The 19,415-nt window shown below is 38.8% G+C and overlaps 1 protein-coding gene across 6 annotated transcripts in view; it reads right to left on the reverse strand.

The window, feature by feature from the left end:
* Positions 1-19,395, reverse strand: part of Sox6 (SRY-box transcription factor 6) — a 611,566-nt gene extending 592,171 nt beyond the window's left edge. For all 6 annotated transcript variants that reach the window (XM_039106334.2, XM_063285244.1, XM_063285274.1 and 3 more), the window contains exons 1-2: positions 19,188-19,395; positions 9,649-9,818 (exon numbers count right to left, since the gene is read on the reverse strand). The gene's annotated coding sequence lies outside the window, so the exon portion shown is untranslated. The remainder of the gene's footprint in view (positions 1-9,648; positions 9,819-19,187) is intronic.
* Between the last annotated feature and the right edge of the window lie 20 nt (positions 19,396-19,415).

Genomic DNA, 19,415 nt, shown 5'->3' on the forward strand with positions numbered 1-19,415 from the left:
CCTTTTTTGAGTCTCCAAAGTCACCTACACTCACATGAACATACACACAGACAGACACATACGCAGTTAAAAACTAAAAGTAAATTTAAAAAAAAAAAAAACCCTACACTTTTAATGGGATTATTTCTTGTCTAGAAAGATATATTGTGCTTTTTTTCAGTTAAAGGAAAGATGACTAGAACTAATAAATGGCTTCTTTTACTATACAAGACAAGAATAGACAGATGGGCTCGCTGATCCCAGCCCACAGCTCCCTGTTCCCAAACCCCATGGGAGAGAGAGCTGATCGCCAGTGTGGGTAATCCTGAGACTGCAGGGCAGGAGAGACCACCACTTCTGCTCACCTTTGCCCACATCCCTGGCCCAAGAGGAAACTGCATAGGGCCTCTGGGCACAGGAAGATAGAGGCAGTCAAGTTGCAAGAGCCCTGCGGTCCAGACTGCACCCGAATCTGAACGGACCTGGTCAAACGGCTCCCTGCACCCAAATTCTGTGAGAGGGAGAGCTAGACCTTCAGAGGGGCAGACACGCCTGGAAAACAAGAGGAGACTACCCTCTGCTCACATTTCTGACTCTAAAGGAAAATGCCTAGTACCATCTGGGCCCCCTGTGCACAGGGACCCAGAGGAAGTAGGGGCAGGCCCTTCTGGTTCCCACCCACAGGGACAGCTGAAAGCCAGTGGACAGGAACAACTACACGCTTGAAAGAAGAACACTCTGTTTTCATAACTGGCTGAAGAAAACAAGAAAACAGGTCTACAGCATTCCTGACACATACACGTATAGGACGGTCAAGCCACTGTCAGAAGCATCAAAACAAGGTAACACCAGAGACAACCTGATGGTGAAAGGCAAGCGCAGGAACCCAAGCAAAAGAAATCAAGACTAAATGGCATCATCAGAGCCCAATTCTCCCACTAAAGCAAACACTGAATATCCAAACACACCAGAAAAACAAGATCTAGATTTAAAATCACATTTGATCATGATGATGGAGGACTTTAAGAAAGACATAAAGAACTCCCTTAGAGAAATGCAGGAAAACATAAGTAAACAAGTAGAAGCCCTTAGAGAGGAAACACAAAAATCCCTGAAAGAATTACAGGAAAACACAATCAAACAGGTGAAGGAAGTGAAAATGGAAATAGAAGCAATCAAGAAAGCACATAGTGAGACAACCCTGGATATAGAAAACCAAAGGAAGAGACAAGGAGTCATAGATACAAGCATCGCCAACAGAATACAAGAGATAGAAGAGAGAATCTCAGGAGCAGAAGATTCCATAGAAATCATTGACTCAACTGTCAAAGATAATGTAAAACAGAAAAAGCTACTGGTCCAAAACATACAGGAAATCCAGGACACAATGAGAAGATCAAACCTAAGGATAATAGGTATAGAAGAGAGTGAAGACTCATAAATACCAGTAAATATCTTCAACAAAATCATAGAAGAAAACTTTCCTAACCTAAAAAAAGAGATACCCATAGGCATACAAGAAGCCTACAGAACTCCAAATAGATTGGACCAGAAAAGAAACTCATCCCGTCACATAATAGTCAAAGCACCAAATGCACAAAACAATGAAAGAATATTAAAGGCAGTAAGGGAAAAAGGTCAAGTAACATATAAAGGCAGACCTATCAGAATTACACCAGACTTCTCACCAGAGACTATGAAAGCCAGAAGATCCTGGACAGATGTCATACAGACCCTAAGAGAACACAAATGCCAGCCCAGGTTACTGTATCCAGCAAAACTCTCAATTAAAATAGATGGAGAAACCAAGATATTCCATGACAAAACCAAATTTACACAATATCTTTCTACAAATCCAGCGCTACAAAGGATAATAAATGGTAAAGCCCAACACAAAGAGGCAAGCTACACCCTAGAAAAAGCAAGAAACTAATCATTTTGCAATAAAACAAAGAGAAGACAAGCATAAACATAATCTCACATCCAAACACGAATAAAAGAGGAAGCAACAATCACTATTCCTTAATATCATATCATCAATGGACTCAATTCCCTAATAAAAAGACACAGATTAACAAACTGAATATGTAATGAGGACCCAGCATTTTTCTGCCTACAGGAAACACACCTCCGAGACAAAGACAGAAACTACCTCAGAGTAAAAGGCTGGAAAACAACTTTCCAAGCAAATGGTCTGAAGAAGCAAGCTGGAGTAGCCATTCTAATATCGAATAAAATCTATCTTCAACCAAAAGTCATCAAAAAGATAAGGAAGTGCACTTCATATTCATCAAAGGAAAAATCCACCAAGATGAACTCTCAATCCTTAATATCTATGCTCCAAATACAAGGGTACCTACATACATAAAAGAAACCTAACTAAAGCTCAAAGCACACATTGCACCTAACGCTATAATGGTAGGAGATTTCAACACCCCACTCTCATCAATGGACAGGTCATGGACACAGAAATTAAACAGAGACCTAGACAGACTAACAGAAGTTATGAATCAAATGGACTTAACAGATATTTATAGAACATTCTATCCTAAAACAAAAGGATATACCTTCTTCTCACCACCTCATGGTACTTTCTCCAAAATTGACCATATAACCAGCACAAAACAGGCCTCTACAGATACAGAAAGATAGAAATAATCCCATGCGTCCTATCAGACCACCACAGGCTAAAGCTGGTCTTCAATAAAAATAAGGAAAGAACGCCCACATATATATGGAAGTTGAACAATGCTCTACTCAATGATAACCTGGTCAAGGAAGAAATAAAGAAAGAAATTAAAGACTTCTTATAATTTAATGAAAATGAAGGTACAACATACCCAAACATATGGGACACAATGAAAGCTGTGCTAAGAGGAAAACTCATAGCTCTGAATGCCTGCAGAAAGAAACAAGAGAGAGCATATATCAGCAGCTTGACAGCACACCTAAAAGCTCTAGAACAAAAAGAAGCAAATACACCCAGGAGGAGTAGAAGGCAGGAAATAATCAAACTCAGAGCTGAAATCAACCAAGTAGAAACAAAAAGGACCATAGAAAGAATCAACAGAACCAGAAGCTGGTTCTTTGAGAAAATCAACAAGATAGATAAACCCTTAACCAGACTAACCAGAGGACACAGAGAGTGTGTCCAAATTAACAAAATCAGAAATGAAAAGGGAGACATAACTACAGATTCAGAGGAAATTCAAAACATCATCAGATCTTACTACAAAAGCCTACATTCAACAAAACTTGAAAATCTGGAGGAAATGAGCAATTTCCTAGACAGATACCAGGTACCGAAGTTAAATCAGGAACAGATAAACCATTTAAACAACCCCATAACTCCTAAAGAGATAGAAGCCGGGCTGGAGAGATGGCTCAGCAGTTAAGAGCACCCGACTACTCTTCCAGAGGTCCTGAGTTCAATTCCCAGCAACCACATGGTGGCTCACAACCATCTGTAAAGAGATCTGATGCCCTCTTCTGGTGTATCTGAAGACAGTTACAGTGTACTTATATATAATAAATGAATAAATCTTTAAAAAAAAAAAAAGAAATAGAAGCCGTCATCAAAATCTCCCAACCAAAAAGAGCCCAGGTCCAGACAGGTTTAGTGCAGAATTCTATCAGACCTTCATAGAAGACCTCATACCAATACTATCCAAACTATTCCACAAAATTGAAACAGATGGAGCGCTACCGAGTTCCTTCTATGAAGCCACAATTACTCTTATACCTAAACCACACAAAGACCCAACAAAGAAAGAGAACTTCAGACCAATTTCCCTTATGAATATCAATGCAAAAATACTCAATAAAATTCTTGCAAACTGAATCCAAGAACACACCATCCATCATGATCAAGTAGACTTCATCCCAAGCTTGCAGGGATGGTTTAATATAAGGAAAACCATCAACGTAATCCACTGTATAAACAAACTGAAAGATAAAAACCACATGATCATTTCATTGGATGCTGAGAAAGCATTTGACAAAATTCAACACCCCTTCATGATAAAAGTCCTTGAAAGAACAAGAATTCAAGACCCATACCTAAGCATACCAAAAGCCATATACAGCAAACCAGTAGCTAACATTAAACTAAATGGAGAGAAACTTGAAGCAATACTAAAATCAGGAACTAGACAAGGCTGCCCACTCTCTCCCTACTTACTCAATATAGTTCTTGAAGTTCTAGCCAGAGCAATCAGACAACAAAAGGAGATCAAAGGGATACAGATTGGAAAGGAAGAAGTCAAAATATCACTATCTGTGGATGAAATGATAGTATATTTAAGTGATCTAAAAAGTTCCACCAGAGAACTACTAAATCTGATAAACACCTTCAGCAAAGTGGCTGGGTATAAAATTAACTCAAATAAATCAGTAGCCTTCCTCTACACAAAAGAGAAACAAGGTGAGAAAGAAATTAGGGAAATGACACCCTTCATAATAGTCCCAAATAATATAAAATACCTCAGTGTGACTTTAACCAAGCAAGTGAAAGATCTGTATGATAAGAACTTCAAGCCTCTGAAGAAAGAAATTGAAGAAGATCTCAGAAAATGGAAAGATCTCCCATGCTCATGGATTGGCAGGATCAATATAATAAAAATGGCCATTTTACCAAAAGTGATCTACAGATTCAATGCAATCTCCACCAAATTCCAATCCAATTCTTCAGAGAATTAGACAGAACAATTTGCAAATTCATCTGGAATAACAAAAAACCCAGAATAGCTAAAACTATCCTCAACAATAAAAGGACTTCCGGGAGAATCACTATCCCTGAACTCAAGCAGTATTACAGAGAAATAGTGATAAAAACTGCATGGTATTGGTACAAGACAGGCAGATAGACCAGTGGAATAGAATTGAAGACCCAGAAATGAACCCACACACCTATGGTCACTTGATTTTTGACAAAGGAGTCAAAACCATCCAATGGAAAAAAGATAGCATGTTCAGCAAATGGTGCTGGTTCAACTGGAGGTCAGCATGTAGAAGAATGCAGATCAATACATGCTTATCACCCTGTACAAAGCTTAATTCCAAGTGGATCAAGGACCTCCACACCAAATCAGATACACTCAAACTAATAGAAGAAAAACTAGGGAAGCATCTGGAACACATGGGCACTGGAGAAAATTTCCTGAACAAAACACCAATGGCTTATGCTCTAAGATCAAGAATCAACAAATGGGATCTCATAAAGCTACAAAGCTTTTGTAAGGCAAGGACACTGTCATTAGGACAAAACAGCAACCAACAGATTGGGAAAAGATCTTTACTAATCCTACAACTGATAGAGGACTTATATCCAAAATATACAAAGAACTCATGAAGTTAAACTTCAGGGAGACAAATAACCCCATTAAAAAATGGGGTTCAGATCTAAACAACGAATTCACAGCTGAGGAATATCAAATGGCCGAGAAGCACCTAAAGAAATGTTCAACATCTTTAGTCATAAGGGAAATGCAAATCAAAACAACCCTGAGATTCCACCTCACACTAGTCAGAATGGCAAAAACTCCTGGGACAGCAGATGCTGGCAAGGATGTGGAGAAAGAGGAATACTCCTCCATTGTTGGTGGGATTGCAGACCAGTACAACCATTCTGGAAATCAGTCTGGAGGTTCCTCAGAAAATTGGACATTGCACTACCTGACCACCCAGCTATACCTCTCTTGGGCATATACTCAAAAGATGCCCCAACATATAACAAAGACGCGTGCTCCACTTTGTTCATCGCAGCCTTATTTATAATAGCCAGAAGCTGGAAAGAACCCAAATGCCCTTCAACAGAGGAACGGATACAGAAAATGTGGTACATCTACACAATGGAATATTACTCAGCTATCAAAAACAATGACTTTATAAAATTCATAGGCAAATGGATGGAACTGGAAAATATCATCCTGAGTGAGGTAACCCAATCACAGAAAAACACACATGGTATGCACTCACTGATAAGTGGATATTAGCCCAAATGCTCGAATTACCCTAGATGCACAGAACATGTGAAACTCAAGAAGGATGACCAAAATTCGAATGCTTCACTCCTTCTTTAAAAGGGGAACAAGAATACCCTTGGGAGGGGATAGGGAAGCAAAGTTTAGAATAGAAGCTGAAGGAACACCCATTCAGAGCCTGCCCCACATGTGGCTCATACATATACAGCCACCAAACTAGATAAGATGGATGAAGCAAAGAAGTGCAGGCTGACAGGAGCTGGATGTAGATCTCTCCTGAGAGACACAGCCAGAATACATAGGCGAATGCCAGCAGCAAAACACTGAACTGAAAACAGGACCCCCGTTGAAGGAATCAGAGAAAGGCCTGAAAGAGCTGAAGGGGCTTGAGACCCCATATGAACAACAATGCCAACCAACCAGAGCTTCCAGGGACTAAGCCACTACCCAAAGACTATACATGGACTGACCCTGGGCTCCAACCCCATAGGTAGCAATGAATAGCCTAGTAAGAGCACCAGTGGAAGGGGAAGCCCTTGGTCCTGTCAAGGCTGGACCCCCAGTGAACGGGATTCTTGGGGGGAGGGCAGTAATGGGGGGAGGATGGGGTGGGGAACACCCATCTAGAAGGGGAGGCAGAAGGGTTAGGGGGATGTTGGCCTGGAAATGGAAAAGGTAGTAACAATTGAGATGTAAATAAGAAATACACAATTTAATAGATATGGAAAAAAAGAGTAGACAGATGGATAGACATGTGACATAGACGATAGATAACAGATAAAATTAAAAAATTTTTTTCTAAAAATATTACCTGCTAGATACTGTGCATTAAATTATCATTTAATTTATAAGAGTCTAGGATAGTTATGCATAGAGCAGATTATCAGTACACTAGACCTTAAATTAGGTAACTTAAAATTAGTAACTTAAAATGTCTCTGGAGAAGTTTTTATCACTATTCAGATGATCTCATCCCTCCTAGAATAATAGCTGTTTTGCAAACAAATAACACAATACTAATAAATATAAAGCCTGATGCTTTGACATTACTTTCAGCCAAAGCACGCAGCACTGTACATAACACAGTTTAAGAGACTCTCATCTAAAAACACTCGTGTCATAGTTCATGTTTAAGTTATACACCCCCAATGCTTTCCATCATTGATAGGAATTGAAGAGGTAGCATCTTAGCCAACTCTAAAAGCAGTTTTCTGGCTATAACTTTAAGTCCAAATAAAGGTAAGACAATAGTGAGTCTCTAAAAGGAAAAAGGAGTCAGAAGGAAATAGTACAGAAAGAAGATTGTACCTTCCTGCACCTTCCAAAACCAAAATTCATCACACTCATCCTCCTTCCATCTCTCGCTGTCAGCACTCTGCTTCCACTGGTAAGCACAACAAAAACCTTGATTGATACACAGTTCACTTATAATCCACATTTAATTCGCCTGCAAATGATATTTTCTTATATAACACTGTTATCATTATTCTTCAAGGGTGTGTATACATGTGTGCACTCATGCCCAGACACATGTGCCGCAGTGCATGTATGGAAGTCAGAGAACAATTTTCAAAAGTCAGTTCTCTCCTTCTACTTTGTAAGTCCCAGGGATCAAACTCAAGTTGTCAGACCTGGTGGCACCATAAAGTGAGCCTTCTTGCTTATTCACCAGCTTTTTCATGAGTCTTGTTTTGTTTTTTTGTTGTAGGGTCTCACTATGTAGTTGGACTGACTCATGATCCTCCTAACTCTACCTCCCTAGTGCTGGGATAACAGGCAAAAGCAACCACACTCAATCCAAGTTTACACATATACATATTCAAAGTGTATGTATGTATGTATGTATGTATGTATGTATGTATGTATACATATATATATGTACTTTGAATACTCTGTTGTATGTATACCTGACATTTTTATGCTAACTTTAAAATATAGTTTAGTTCTGGAATTTCTGTGTGTTTTGTTGTGGAACTGGGGATTCATCACAGGGTCCTGAGCATGTTCAGCAAGTGTTCCAGTGAGCTCACGCCTCAGCCCCAACACTATCTACCTTATGACTTCCCACAAAACAGCAGAATTTGCAGAAATGCTTTAATCTCATTGACTGGTGGCTATGCATAATCCATTCAGTTTCAAAGGGCATCACAAAAGCTAGAACAGAAAGGAACTAGTACGAACTGAGCACCCTCCATTTGTCAGACGATTCTGATGAACAGCTCATTAATCCTCACAAGCATGTGTGGGAAGGGGTTATCCCTTTTTCTGAAGAAGATAAAACCAGGACATAGTGACTTAAAATGAGGTGCTGCCTGTTACACAACTAAGTTCAGGGCACTGGAATCTAAAGCAGACGCTGCCAAAGCCATCTCTGCTGTCTTATTTGTCAGCCCTCAGTGCCACAACAGCCACCTGCTCTTTGTCTGCTCACCTTTCTTAGCGTCCAAGGACTGTACTCTCTTGCTCATTCTACCCTCACCTAGAGCCACTGTCTCTCAGCTCCACCACTGAATCTGTCTGTCTCTTCTCCCTATAAGTTCTAATGTTCCTGAGGTGCAGGCCAGAGCCTGTTGTGACTTCTTTTGTTTCCTGCATAACTTCATCCACTATCTTGGCTTTAATACACCCCTATTTAGAATACATCACTCTCTTGCCCCTAATAACAACAACATTTTGGGAAACAATACAAAAATAAATATACTATAAGATACAGTGCTGTTATCTGATTGAAGTCCTGGTTTGTTGATTATCTATTCCCTGTGTTAACTAATATGAACGCCAATTTAACTCTTGTCTACTCTGTTATCTGTTTTCAAAGCAGAAACTCAAGAGCCAGCCACTGCTTCATTTCCATCATCTCCAACGTCCTTCAAAATAAACTTTCCTGGGGAAATCATATTTTGTCCCTAAAAATGTTCTTAAATTCCCCTGATAGGCAGCTTAACTCTCTGAAATTCAAACAAAATGTAAAATGTGTGCAACTGTGAAAGTAAGCAGTAAACTAGTATGATAACTGGTGCTTGTAATTTGAGCATACAAGAGGCTGAGGCACAAGGATCACCCAGAGTTTCAGACCAGGCTATGCTAGAAAGAGCACAGAAGGAGGAAGCAAAGGAAAAACAAAGAGAGAGAAGGGGAAAGAGAAAGGTAAAGGAGGGGTGGAGGGAGGAAAAAAAAGGTAAAATAGAAATCGAGAGCTGCTCTTGCAGAGGACTCAGAATTGATTCCCACTACCCGCATGGCAGCTCACAACTATCTGTAATTCTATTCTCTGGGGTCTAATACCCTCCTCAGATCTCAGCAGACACCACATAAACAGACATGCAGGTAAAATTACTCATACACATAAAATAATGAAGTAATTTTTTTGTTTTCCAAGAATAAAGTAAATTTTAAAAAGCAATAATAAAATATGAATTATTTTACTTTTAGCATTGTAACAGTACTCATTTCTAAAAATGGTAAATATTCAGCTATACTATAGTTCTACGTTTATGTGTGTTTCCTTATTGAACAAGAAACTTCATTGTACACAGTTGCTCTAGAAAAGATATCACTTCCATGATCCTTTTCATTTGCTTGGTTTCCCAATTATTGTGCAATTTCTATATTTCCCAAGTCCCTGTTGTCAAGGTCATTGCTCCCCACCAAAGCCTGACGGTTCTCCATGTGCCTCCACGCTACCTACCAGCAGCTCTGCGTGGTGTGTCCTTTCATTTTCTTTGGGTCCTTTGCCCACAAGACATGGATCTTCCTATTGCTCATTCTACTACACAGATTGCTTTAGAATAGTCTGGGCCTCTACCATCTTCGAAGCTCTAAGTTCAAAATTGTTGTTCAGAATCTGTTGCGGCAGCCCTGTTAGAAAAGTTTCAAAAAGTGATATTTAGTACTGGAGTCCAGAGCACTCACTTTCCTGCTCATCTTAGAAACTCAAGATCCTCTGGAAAACCGATTAATTGCCCATCATTAGTGTTCACCTGTATAGACTGCTGCTGAAAGCATGCTTAGCAGTAAGGCACAGCAACCGTGTACAGCACAGAGCACTCCCATTCTATCACAAGCCCAAACCTCTGCTGTCTAATGTGGTGCCCAACAGCCACCTGGAACTTTTGGGTACGGGAAATGTGACTACTTTGACTTAGATGTGCTGTCATATTAGAATGATATCAGATCCTAAATAAAAGAGGGTATCTCACTAGTTGTATTTATTATTATTACATGTAATTATGATTATTATACTTCCACTATTTTAGGAATATTGGGTATTCTGAAACTTACATTAACATTAATTTACCTGTTTCTCTTTTACTTTGTAAAAAGACTCAATTTTTTTATGTGTGTGTGCACATGTGCATGTGTGTGTGCACATGTGCATTGTGTGTGTGTGTGTGTGTGTGTGTGTGTGTGTGTGTGTGTTTGAGGTGCCCAAGGAGGCCAGAAGAAGGCATCAGATCCCCTGGAGCTGGAGTTATAGATGATTATGAGCTGCACAACCTGGGTATTAGAAATTAAACCCAGGACAGTATGTGCTTTTAACCACCAAGCTATCTCTCCAGCCTCATCTTTTTACTTTCCACGGTATAGCTATAGAAAATTTTGAATTATATTATGACTCATATTTGTGGCATTATATCACTATTTCCATAATCAGTAGAATTTTAAAAATTAGTTTGTGATGTTTTATTTTCCTTGAAGAAATTGCTTATGATTAATATATTGTTGTAGATAGTCTAATGGAAGCAAAATTCTTAGTGAGACTTAGTTTCAGTAAGAATTAGGAACTGAAAGAAGAGTGAAAAGAATACACAATAAACATTGTCTCTCATGGGGTCTCCATTGGAGGAGGTATAGAAAGAATTGAAGGAGCTGAAGGGCTTTGTAAGCCCATAAGAACAACAATACCAACCAACCAGAGCTCCCAGGAACTAAACGACTACCCAAACACTATACATGGACTGACCCAAGGCTCCAGCTGCATATGTAGCAGAGGATGGCCTTGTTGAACACCAATGGGAGGAGAAGCCTTTGGTTCTGCCAAGGCTGGACCCCACCCCATCCCCGGCATAGAGGAATGTCAGTATGGGGAGGCAGGAATGGGTGGGTGTTTGGGTGGGGAAACAGCCTCACAGAAGAAGGGGTAGAGGAATGGGATAGGGGGGTTATGGACGGGAAACCAGGAAAGGGAATAATATTTAAAATGTAAATAAAAAAAATCCAATTAAAAAATTGTCTTTCTGCTCAAAGTAAAAAAAAACACTATAGGTTCAAGAAAACTCTAACAGTTAAAGGAAATAAAATAATATTCTGAGCCAGGCTGTGATGAAAAACACCTTTAGTTCTAGCACTGGGGAGGCAGAAGCAGGCTGATCTCTGTGAGTTTGAGGCCAGCCTGGTATACAGAGAGAGTTCTAGGACAGCCAGAGATATACAGAAAAACCATGCCTCAGAAAACAAAAATTATTCTGCTAAGAAAGTAAACAATATCAAAACAATAGTTTGATTTTGAAGTCTTACTTTTTTTCTAAGTACTCAGCTCTCTGAAAGAACAAAATTAGCAAAAATCAGTTCCTATCACATTAATTGTAAGGAATTCAAATATATATACATGAATATATTCTTAAAACAGACCTTATCAAGCTCATATATCTACATATTCATTTCTTCTTCAAGTACTTTACTGTAATGGACATGAATCTGATCCAATTATAGAATATAAGCAGAAGAGAAGGAGTATAAAGAGAGTCAGATGCTTTGGAAAACCAGTTAGGCTCATTTTCTATTCCTAAGCATAATCCCAGTGCATATATGTAAAATATACAAAAGTCTCTGTAGTTGGATAGTTCATGACAGTGAAAAACTGGAAACGACTCATACTGTATGGTTGTAGTAAAGTCATACAGCACACTATGACTCAGAACTAAGGTGAAGGAGATGCTATCCTATATGAAGTTATGGTCCTCAGAAAGAATGCTATTAAAGAAGACACTTTGTAGAAAAGCACATGCTATAGTAGTTAAATGAAATTTAAATAATGAGAAAGTGAATTTATGATCTTCACAGACGGTAATAACCCAGAGAGAAGGCTTCAGGGCACTGGAAATACTTTACTCTTTGACCAGGAGCAGTAACATGGATATGTTCATTGGTGACAAAGGAGCATCTGTGACTTATGCTCTTCTCTGTAGTATGCTACTGCTTCAGAAATATGTTTTATATTGCTAATTCAATATAATTTGAAATTTAGAAAAATTTAAATTATGTTTTTAGTTAGCTTACATAGCAGTAGGTTTCTGCATGTCTTTTTCATGAATTCTTGGATTTGGTTAAGACTCTTACTATTCCTGGAATTTATTTTTTAATTGTTATTTGAGTTTGGGATCTTGGAGTTTCTTCCAAGACAAGGTATTGCTGTGTGTATGGGGCTGGCCTCAAACTCTTATGCCAGGATGAGGTGAGCTTCCTGCCTTAGTGTCCAAAGGGTTAGAATTACAGGCCCTAGCCACTGTGAAAGTTGTTTCTCAACGAGTTTGTTAAAATTATTTTCTTACTTATTTAGTTAAAAGAATCACAGAGTTCAGAAACAGAAAACCTTAGAATGAACTTAATTTAGTTCTGTAAAAAGTTAAGCCATTTAGTCAAGGGCACATTAATAGATTTAAAAAACTAAACTAAACTAAAAATTTAGCACTTACATTATACTGCAGGATTTTTTTAAAGCTTATAATTTAAGTACTGTTAGAGTTCATAGATAGACTTGGGTTTTCTCTGAAATCTTGATGGTTTACAGGGCTAGAAAAGAGAAAGGGGGAAAAAGAAGAGAACAAAAAAAACTCACTCTGTAGACCAGACCAGCGTAGACTAGAACTCAGAGATTTGCCTGCCTCTTCCGCCAGTGCTGGGTTAAAGGTGAGCTCTGCTGCCACCTGGCCTGCTTTGTCTTCCTTTGCTTGTTTGGGTTTCAGGTACTGAACCCAGGACTTAATATTATTCTAGTCAAGGACCTACCACTGAAGTTTGTCTCTGCCACCAGAGGACCTAGGTTCAGTTCTCAGCATACACATGGTGACTCACAACTATCTAACTCACGAATGTGGTACACAGGCAAACCATCAATATTCCAAAAATAATAAGTACGAATTTAAAAATAACGAATAAATCATAAAACAAAGAAGAAAAGTCCTATAGTCTGAAAAGAACTTTACAAGAACCAGAAGTTCATGCCCTTTAATCAACTTCTAAAACCATGCTGTCGAAAGGCACAGGGCACTGTTTAAATGGGGCATCAGGAAGGAGTGTCAACATACAGTCTGGTTTTGCAGCTTGTTTACAAACAAGTTAGGAGCAGCAGAACCGAGAAGCCTGGTTCCTGTAGGAAATTCGGGCACCTGTTGGTGCCACTAGCCTCTGACAGCGTCTGCCAAGGACATAATCCTTTCTCTTTTTCCCTTACTGTCAAATATGGCCATGCTCCCTCTTTTGTTCTATTTCCCCCCATTTATAGTAGTTCAGAAATTTAAAATAAGCTATGAGCAGCATCCTTTATGTCTGGTCTTTTTCAGTTTAATTTTCTTCCCCCACCTCCTTCCAACTATTTTGTTTGGGGTGGAGGGGGGATGAAACAGAGTTCTAAGAAAGGCTTTTATAACAGGTTCAAAAGTATAAAAGCCATTTCAAGCTCCAGACAGTTGTAGCCTTTATTTCCTTAGTCCCTGAAAGGGCTTTTTAAATGTTAACAGCCCAGAGAGGGCTGCTCGAGAGCCCGCACTGACATTCCCACTGTATTTCCTTTGTAGTATTGAGTTCTTCCTACCCTCAACCCCCAATAACCTCATGCCAGTCTTTCAAACAAACAAAACAAAACAACAATTTAAGAGCAACAACAAAAAGGGAATTCATGCACCATTAAAGATTCAGGGGCAATTTCTAAGAGCCCATATGAAGTGTGTGTTTTCTAAAAACTAAGAAATTCTAATTCTATGCTTGGAGATTTAGGATGTCAGTTTAACATGCTTCATTTCAAAATTGAAAGTTATTACAACTAAATGTTTTTGGTCTTTTCTCCTCAGAAATGCTGAAATAAAAATCATTCTAAACATGCTCTTAAATTTCAGAAAGAATGTCAACCAATATGTGCTGTGTTAGCCTAGCTTACAAGAAATTACTTGTGTGCAAAATACAAAGTCTGAAAGATTGAAATTATAAATACATTTCTTGATTTATTGATTTATTTTGATAGTGGGCCCAGACTGGTCTCCAATTCACAGTCCTCCTGAGTGATGGGACTAAAGGCATGTACCACCACACCTAGATCATGCTTTTTATTTTTATTTTTTAAAATATTTTAACTTATTTTTAAAGCATATGTTTTTAATTCTGTCACTTGGGAGGCAGAGGCAGCTCTTCAGTCCCTCCCTTCTGACCAGCCTGGTTCGAGGCCAGCCTGGTGTACAGAGTGAATTCCAGGACAGTCAGGGCTACACAGAGAAACCCTGTGTCAAAAAAACAAAACCAAAAAAACCAAAGCACGTTTTATTTGTGACAAGAGAAAATAATTTTTAAAGTATTTGTTCATCCACATAACCCATGAACAAACAACACAGTACTGTTTCTTTTTTTTTTTCAGATCTCATGAGAGAAGAGATCTTGAGAGGTAGGAAAATTTTTACTAAAGAAGGCAAGAGAATATCTATGATAGAAGAAAAGAAGAGTGGGACTGAAGACCTGGCTCAGCATTAAGAGGACGTACTTCTTAGCAGAGGACCCAGGTTGGTTACCCTCCCCACTCCACCCTCCAGATGGCTCAACCACCTCTAGCCTCGGGGACCTGAACTCACATACATAAACCCAGACAGACAGACACACAGAAATACACAATGAACAAGTAAATTAGATGTTTAAAACTTGTTTTAAATGCAGACGGCATCTACTAGGGAAAGGAAGGGGACCAGCTGGAGTGGGTGGAGAGCAAGAATGGGGGTGTGGGAATATCAGTGAAAACCAGTGTGCAAAAGTGCCACAGTGAAACTTGTAGTATATGTGGGACTTGTGCAGTGTGTTTGCTGGTTTTGTTTTGTTTTGTTTTGAGACAGGGTCTCACTATATAGCTCGTTTGGGTAGTTTGGACTGTCCTGGAATTATGTAGACCAGGCTTGCCTTAAACTTACAGAAATTCACCTGCCTCTGCCTTCCAGGTGTTAAGATGAAAGGTATATGCCACTGTGTCGAGCATGTGTGTTGATTTTTGAAAACTAAAAAGAAAAAAAAACACATTATGACCCCTGCCTCACTAGCTGTACAGTACTAGAAATCAGATGAGGCAGGGAGAAGGCTCAGCTGCTAAGAGTACATACTACTATTGCAAGGATGCAAGTTTAATTCCTAACACCTGCATCAGGCAGCTTATAACCAACTGTAACTCCAGTTCTAGAGGAAACCCCACACCACTAGCCTCTTCCAGCAATTGTACTGACATGCGCATACCCCCACATAGCCCCACACATAGATGATGATGATGATGATGGTGATGGTGATGATGATGATGATGATGATGATGATGATGATGATGATAAAAATTCAGAGGCACAATGGCCATCTGTAACTGGGAGAGGAGTGGGGGGGATGGTGAAATAGATGGAATATTTTTCTGAGTTTCAATTTAAAATTGAACTTGACTCAGGCATGGTGGTACACACCTGTAATCCCAAAGTTAATAAGCCTAAAACAAGAGGAGGAGACATTTGAGGCCTACCTGAGCTCTAGACCATATCTTAAAACATATAAATTACTAATTTTAAATTGAACTTGGCCTTTAGGGTGTGTCAGAGGGTGTCAAACTCTAGCAGAGCTTATAAACATTTCTCAAAAGAAGACACACAGCCAACAGAGAGATGAGAAAATGCTCACCAACACTAACCATTAGAGAAGAACAAAAATAAATCACGGAGAGGATTGCCTCAACCCAGAAAAAAGCTAGTATCAAATGTATACATTGCTATGGAGGATGCTGAGGAAAGATGAAGCTCACACACTACTAATGGATGAATATTGGTACAGCCATTATAGCAAACAGCATGAAGGTTTCTTAGAAAATTAAAAATAGAACTATCATATGGTGTGTAGCAATTATCCAACTGGTATGTATACAAAGGAAATGAAAGCACTGTGTTGAAGAGACATCTGTGCTCCCATTTTTATCGCAGCATTATTTCTATAATAGCCAACAAATGGAAGCAAGCTAAGCATCAATCAATGATGAACAGATGACATCGTATATATACACAAAGGAACGGAATCCTGTCATGTGTACCACTATGCACGGAACTGGAGAGCACCAAGTGGAATAAATGAGAAACAGAAAGTCAAGTCCTGAGTGATTCATTCATTCACACATGGATTATTTAAAAGTTGGCCTCATGGTAGTGGAGAGTGTTTACCAGAGGCTAAGAAAACGGAGTGGGGGCAAGTTGGTGAAGATGTACTAAGTTAAAGTTAGATAAGGGTAAGAAATTCTGGTGTAGGTAAAAGCCTGGTTAGACTACACACATCTGTAATCCCAGTACTTGAGGGGCTGAGAGAAAAACCATGAGCTCAGCGACACAGTGCACTACATAGAATTCCAGGCCAAGTTGGGCTAGTGAGACCTTGTTCCCAAAAATCAGAAAAAAATTAAAAGATAGGAGAAAGAATTTTTGAATGTTTTCACTATTTAAAAAATGTATCTGAAGAGTGAGGTATTTAACAATGGAAATGAATACTAGAATAAAATAATCCTTAGAGGTTAAGTCCCTAGACATTAGGCACTCCACCGACTGTAATTCAGTAATCACCTTTGCTCATCTCTATCTTTGCCAAATGGTCTTGATGTATATGGTTAATCAGTAAACAACTTAAATTGTTACAATTAAAATGTAAACTCCTAGGCTGGAGAGATGGCTCAGAGGTTAAGAATACTGATTGCTCTTCCAGAGGTCCTAAATTCAATTCCCAGCAACCACATGGTGGCTTACAACCATCTGTAATGCAATCCCATGTTCTCTTCTGGTGTGTCTGAAGACAGCAACGGTGTACTCACATACATAAAATAAGTATGACTTTAAAAAAATCAAAATGTAAATTCCTTGAATGCAGAAAATATGTCCCTTATGTACCTACTGAAAGTGTTTGGTAAAATTTAAGGATTAGCAGAGAATATCTGAGATAGTACAAACTTAAGATATTCACTAACTACTCTATGGCATTGAGCTAGAAAACACAGAAACAAAAAGTGCAGTTGGAATGGTCTCGGTACCAGAGAAGGTATTTAATAGCTCTGTTGATGACTAAGTATCTTCTTGTTAACAAGGAAGAATACTACTAAGTCTGTGTCATATACTGCTACTACCATACCGTTTCATCTTAACATCTTTCTGAACATGAACTAAGTCAAGTTTGTTCAAATGATACAGTCTACGTTATACTGAGGTTTGATTTGCTCAATGATGTTTTAAGATAACTTAAAGAAATGGTCATCCAGATGTGGCACAAATCTGGCAAATAAATAGCACATTATTAATCCATTAAATTTTTCTGGACTTTTATCTTTTACTAAAGTTAAAATTGCTTAGTAGCTACTAACTTTAATGATTATCCTCTTTATCTTAGAATCGCTTAACTATCTTTAGCTTATTTTGTCAGTATCATGGCTAAGAGCTCTAAATTGTGTTTAATACAATTTTTCAAATCTATTTGAAGTGAACTATAATCATCCTACTTTGTTACTTAGGTGGAATTCCATTGTAATCGCATTTATAAAAACTAAGTAGGTTCATGGAGTTAGTAGGTAGAATATTTTAATTCTAGTGACTAAACTAAACAACCACTTCTAAAAATATTTTTCTCATAGGTTTGTTCCTTTATTGTGGTTTAATGCAGAAATAACATTAATCTGTGTTTTGCTTGGTTGGGCTTACTAATGCAGCTCCAATTGTATTTTTCTATAATGTATTTTTTTGTTTTTTTTCTATAATGTATTTAAAAGCTATTCTCTGCTTCGAAATAAAGGAATAGAATTGGATCTATGACTGCATAAATTAAGAGAATGTCTTCTCAGTGTGCACAATTCTAAGCTTTGATGTTTGGTTGGGGTGGGGTGGGGTGCTGTTTTTATTTAGATTTTTTGAGGTCTCATTGTAGCCTAGGCTGACCTACAACACATTATAAAGGAGAGGATGATCTTAAACTTCTGATCTTTCTTCACCAATTCCCATATACTAGGCATAGCCCGGCCTCACTTTGGGCACAATTCTATGAACAGCCCATCATCATCTGAAATTTATACAAGCAGTTCAACTAGATTAACTGTTGAGTACAGAACAGTATGGAGATTTACACTAGACATGCACTGTCATACTATTTGTTTATACTTAAAAATATTTTTTTAAGTGAGGTTGGAAAACTTCAGAATAAGTAAGGGAAACTCATCCTGACAGAACGTTAGGTTTAACTGTGAACGAAAAATTCAGACGCCCTAATGTATACAAGTTTATCTTCAATATCTGAGCACTGAACTACAAGACCCTGCGGGAAGCTTAGCCATTGTTGGGGCTAGGAAAGGGGCAGGAAAATGGGGAAATAGGAAATAGAAACAAGACTGCAAATGGGAAGGGCAGCGAAGTATCTACCCTAAGGGTGGTTGGAAGTAGACTGAGGAGACAGTTGGAAAAAGCTGTGGATGTTACTGTATTGTAACTTTAAAGGGGTTTATTTTATAGGAAACTCACCCCACACATACACAAGAAAAATAAAAGATAGAGGATTTTCTGGCAGACAGACTTCAGTCGATGAAGTTTCAAATAATATCTACCTTAAGAAAGGGGTCAGAGGGTTTGGTCACTCCTACCTAGAATACACCAGGCCCCGAGGAAAACAGCCAATTGCCAATTCCTGAGGGTGAACCTTTTTTTAAAAGACAACCAATTAACAAGCCTTCAGCATCATACTGAACTCACTTCAGTGAGTACTCAAAAAAAAATTTTTTTTTTAATTAATCAGAATTGCCTAGATATCCCATGCTAGTAATAGAGACTACACATTAGGGTGGGGAAAGAAGCCATTTTTTAAAAGGTCTTAGGTCGAGAACTCGTATTCAAAAAGCCCCGAACATTACATTTAAATCTATGTGTTTAACTATGATGTATGTGTTTGCTAACACGGCAGAACCTCACACAAAAAAAGGCAAAAACCCACTCTAGGCCTTTCTGTGGCAACGAAGTTCTCCACCAACGATCACCATCATACCCATCCGCGGGAAAGCTCCCTCTACACGCCGAAGAAAGCGTAGCCTCCGAGGGCACTCCCGCCACGCCGCGCGAGATGCTTCGCTCGGCCTCCTGGGAATTGTAGTTTAAATCGCTGAAGATGGCTTAGTCAGGCCAGTAAAGAGTGAATCCAAAAAACTACAACTCCCAGTGTGCT

This window comes from Rattus norvegicus, chromosome 1 (assembly GCF_036323735.1).
Source record: "Rattus norvegicus strain BN/NHsdMcwi chromosome 1, GRCr8, whole genome shotgun sequence".
Taxonomy (NCBI): Eukaryota; Metazoa; Chordata; class Mammalia; order Rodentia; family Muridae; genus Rattus; species Rattus norvegicus.